This window comes from Rutidosis leptorrhynchoides, chromosome 1 (genome assembly GCF_046630445.1).
Source record: "Rutidosis leptorrhynchoides isolate AG116_Rl617_1_P2 chromosome 1, CSIRO_AGI_Rlap_v1, whole genome shotgun sequence".
NCBI lineage: Eukaryota > Viridiplantae > Streptophyta > Magnoliopsida > Asterales > Asteraceae > Rutidosis > Rutidosis leptorrhynchoides.
In genome coordinates this window covers 566,091,453-566,096,765 of record NC_092333.1, presented here as the reverse complement: position 1 = coordinate 566,096,765, position 5,313 = coordinate 566,091,453, and the positions used below count along the sequence as shown (strand labels likewise).

Here is a 5,313-nt window from a genome sequence, read left to right as displayed (position 1 = left end):
ATTCCACTCGTTACGTAGAATGTGGTGTCTTAAACACCGCGACTATCCCACATTTCACGCTACACAAATAAATACATTATATTCGTACACGTATAATTATTCCACTCACCTTGGAATGCCCGCACAAGTCATGTACAACATGATCTTCGTCCTCAAATCCGAACAAGTAACCACCTATATCACACATAGGTACAATATACACATAAATAGTAATTCTCTCAAAGAGAACTCGACACAAACATCCCTTAGCCGAGGGATCACACCTTGCTCGCCAAAACCCGCCCATTTAATCACCTAATGGACACAAACCAATTACCACTTCGGGTGGTAATTCAAACCAACACAACAAAGTACGATTTAACCCAAATCATACTTTTACACTAATTAGACCAAACCTAGGTCTTAAAACTAAATTACTACTTAGGTAGTAATCATTTCAAACATCAATTAACACTTAACAAAAGCGTTTACCATCCATTTGACCAAAACTAGTGTCATTACCAATATTGACCAATCAAAGCCAACCCATTTTGACATAAGTCCCAAAAACCTCCTTAATCACTAACGGCTAGTGATTAACTTTCCAAATACTATTTAACACTTGAATCAAACATTTATATACTTGGTTCATCAAATCTTGACCTCATAACTTAGTTTGACACCAAATCAAGGTTAACACCCATTTTGTTATACAAACATGTTCTTAAGAACATCTAAACACTAACACATTACAAACTAGTAAATTAACACCCAAACCATGACCAAAATCGTCCTCAACCCTAAACCCACAATAATCGGGTTTTACATACACAATACATATAACGAAACCCCCAATTTCATGAGAAATGGGGTTTATAACTCAAACTAGCTCAAACCCTAAACTTGAACAAGAATCTCAACAATTAAATTCGGAGTTAGAGCTTACCAACACTACCAAAACGTAGACGCGAACGAGGTGAACAACCTTAACTCTTGCACCTTAACCCGAAGCAACCTTCTTCTTCTCCAAATGGAGTTTTCCCTCTCTAAAACTCTTCCTCTCTCTAGGGTTTGAAGAAGAGAGGGTTGTGGATGTGAAAAATGATCCAAAAGTGGATCTAAAACTGGTATTAAGGCCACACATCCGTCCTCAAGTGAAAAGACACAAATACCCCTTTTAATTTATTAAAATCCCAACAGATGGCCCGTCAGACCATTTGGACGGCGTCCAAAATGGCTGGACGGCGTCCAAAATGGCTGGACAGCATCCCATCTTTCATTGGTGGACGGCGTCCCAAAAACTGGACGGCGTCCCACTGAACTGAGACTGAAACTGAGACAGCAACCTCTTTCAGGGACTAAAATTTTCTGAGTCTGATTCTGATGTAAATTCTGAAAATGCATAAGTGTTAGGTAGACTTTTAGTGGCACTTTCTGATGCACACATTTACTGACACTTTCAGGAACATTTTTTTATACACAAAACTTAGGATCTTACATTTCAACGTAGAAGATGTATGTATATATATATATATATTGTTAATGGTTATTGTTTGTCTTTTACTGTACAATCAAATAAAAAACAAACCTCATATCCGTAAATTGATGAGGGGCAATTACAATCAAATAAAGCTTATGTGTGCGCCTGGGTTCAGTTGCCTCAAGATCTTGGCTTTGTAAGAATAGGTAAACCTTTTTTCTTTTTACATTTATATTTATATACTTGGCGTGTTTCATTTTAATGAATGTGAAATATTTTTTCCATCTATGTAGATGTTGCAGCGGTTCACATAGATGGTGTGTTTTATACTCCGTAGTAATCAATCAATAGATGTCGATGGTAAGTTGCTTCCATTTTTGTTATTTGATAAGTAGTTGAAATCTGATATAGTTATTATATATGGTTAGTTTTAATTGTGTTACTCTATATTTTGCAACATTGTGTAATTTATATTTGTACTTATATATTTGTTGTCATAGCATTTATGTGGTAATTTGTGATAAGGTGTAAACCAAACATAAATGGAACCATGAGATACGTAGATGAGATACGTAGTTCGTACTGCAGGTCAGAGTCGATAAGGATCAAAGTCAACTGTTGATCAAGTTAAAGCTTTTCTACGTGAGGCTGAGTCTGAAGCAGAATGAGTATCACAAGCAGGTAATTCATTCCTTCACTACAAATTTGTCAAACTAATTGTAGGGCATATTGGGTTATGGGTGAAGATGAGTTGTAATTGAGGGACGGGTAATGAGTATGGTAGATTGACCCATATACATATAACATATTTGATCATTTTTAACAGCTTTAAGAGCAAATATATTGTACACAATTGGATACTTATATGAAAGACAAGCTGCACAAGAATTAGGAAATAAAGTAGTATATTTTGGGGTACCATTTATGGCTGAGTGGGTACAAAACAAAGGATATTTCTGAAAGTCACAGATTACTGCAACAAAAGGTAACACTTAATAAGGGGAAAAAAATAAGCTTAGAATTATCTTCAAATAGTTAAATTTTTGTTTATTTCAGGTGCTTTTCAGTTGCTGCAACTTCAAGAAGACACACGCAGAGTCTTTAAAATGGATGGAAGTGGCCCTGCAAATGATGTTGAATCGCATTGACGATCCAACAATGATACACTCATGAGCTTACTATGGAAGTCAAATGTAGTTGATATCAAAGTTACCCTTTTACATGTTTGTCAAACAGTAAGCTATGAGCGAGCCTTTTTAGTCTCATTTTATGTTTTTGTCTAACGTAACCATTATTCTTAATTTTCATAACTTTATTTCGATGCTATTGTTGTAGATATTGTCTGCACTAATGACTTGGTTAGCTCTACGATGATTAGCACGGTTAATCCTAATCAGAATGTGGGAGATGGTGTGGGTGTTGTCGTTCATGGTATGTTTTTTGTGTGTCTTTATATGTACACTGTCTTGTGCAACGACTAAAAATTAGGTACTCTCATTTCTCGCGTCGCCATTCAAATTGATCGATGTACAGGATTTGAATAAATGGAATATATCCAGATTGATTTTCATCTGATTAGCCATGCAGGTAATCATCTATCAGTGGATTGGATCGTGAAATTCATCATAAACTTGCTGTAAGTAATCGGTAATTCAAAGTTTGACGTGGTTATGTTAGTTGTTGTGTTGTCTCTGAATTATATTTTATTGTTTTAAATCTCCATTTAATCTCGTGTTTCTTATAATTCATGTTGTTCATAATGTTGAATCCACATGTGTTTTTCCTTCTCTTCATTCCAACAACATGTTGGTATAGATATTTTAGTTGAAAAGGGCAACAATGAAGATGAAGACGTATCTTTATTTTATGAATGGAGTTAAAATGGCTTCGATGTTGATCTTTGTCTTCCAACGTTTACTACATGCCCGCCAGGTATTCGATGAAATGAGTATGTCCCTTATAAGCCATTGTTTGCCAGTATAACAAATTCTGATACATTGATTAATGGTAGTATAATATTTACTTAAATACGGAGTGTATAACAAGTTGTTACACAACACATTTTTTGTGTGATTTATTCAGAACCAAAAGGAACAGCCTTTTTAACACTACTATCAATGAGCATGATGTGCCTTTAAAATGGTAGATGTGGTATGTTTATTTTAATCTACTTTTTAGTGTTCTATCATAAAGTTTCTTTATATGTATCTTTGAAATGATTTTGAATTTTTGTTGCTGTTTAACTTGCAGCTATTAACATGAGAATTATGGAGTCAAAAACATAATCTGAAGCCTTGGACCTCATCATTCCAAAGGTATTGTTCTAATTTTTTATTTTTTGTGTATAAATTACTTAATTTATAACGATTTGGCATAAATTTTGAATTACCGGTTATTACAACAAAGGATGAAAGTGATTAGTAGTACTCCGTAATTATTACAATGTAATTGTTAACACTTAAAGATGAAGCATTTATGGAAACAAGGTACTTACAACAACTCGATTTTTAAGTCAGATCAAGGCCTTTTATGTTAGTCCTAAAAAGCTTAAAGTGTTTTTTGTTCTATGTTAGAGCTTCCTGTTTCTGTGGATTATTGTTTTGGATAGAAAAACTAAGTATCTTGTGCTAATCTAAGTTTGGATAATAATTTCATGTACAAAGGTGCTTAAATTTTTGTTGGCATTATATTATTGTCACAGGGTGTTAAGGTATATAGTGTTTAAAAGAGTTTTGATGGTAGTCATTTAGCTACTTATTAAATACTTCTTATAATTATGTTAAGCAATTTTTGATGATGCACAAAGTAAATAAATATCAAAATGAAGTTTCTACCAGGTACGGGTCTAACTGAAAGGTACGGGTCTAACTGAAAGGTAACTCAAACATTAAAAGTAATCTTCTTTTGCCATTTATACGCCCATAATCTTACCTGGCAATGATATTTGCATACTTTAGATTTGGAAACATGTCGAAGGCTTTTAGCTACGCTGCATGAATTTGTGATTTATAAGCATGCTCCTATGGAAACGGAAGATTTATATTTTCTTTTCATTACGTTATACCCTATTGGTTGTGGAATGCTTAAAGAACGAATCTGCAACTTTAGATATTCTATGTATCACAGTTAATGTTAATTTTATTGTTTATTACATGAAACTATGTCATGTACCTTCTATATTTACTGTATACACATGCATTTTATGTCATGTACCTTCTTTGTATACTCTTTATATGCTCATAACTTTTGTTTCTATGAATAAGTATCTGTTTGTCGCGTTTATACCACTACAACACTACTATAGGGCTCCCCTATGGGTGTTCAGTTAGTTACATAATGGAAAATCAAACCACTACTATGGGGCTTCTTCAAACTCATGATTACAACTTTTATCATATTTGACCCATTTGCTTTTTATTTTAATTTCATATTAAACTGCTATCAACAACAAATAATGTTGTACAAATAGTAACAATTACGAAAATTATTTTTTAGAGCTGTCGTGCAACGCACGGGCTCTTAAAATCTAGTTATTATATAAACAACAATATAAATTGTATTCGGGGTAAACAACTACCAAATTGTTATTGCATATCACTAAACAGAGAAAAAATAGCGTATTTGATTGGCAACAATATTTATAAGATTCGTGTAATTCATTATACCTCCACCGCAATGCAGTTTGAATATAAAATCTAGCAAACTTAATTAGTAATTTTAATGTTAGTAATATTAAAATTAAACTTGATGGGTACACTTTTATTCAAAAAATAATTGTATATAATAATTCTAAAATAATATAACTTATACTTTAGTAATGTTACATCGCATGACAAATTTTCAATGTACTCTAA

The 5,313-nt window shown here is 33.1% G+C and overlaps 1 long non-coding RNA gene across 1 annotated transcript; it reads left to right on the top strand.

The window, feature by feature from the left end:
• Nucleotides 1-3,067: 3,067 nt before the first annotated feature.
• Nucleotides 3,068-3,935, top strand: LOC139881563 (uncharacterized). Its single transcript, XR_011771732.1, has 4 exons — nt 3,068-3,095; nt 3,275-3,391; nt 3,542-3,610; nt 3,710-3,935. It is a non-coding gene; the product is annotated as an uncharacterized lncRNA (long non-coding RNA).
• The last annotated feature ends 1,378 nt before the right edge of the window (nt 3,936-5,313 follow it).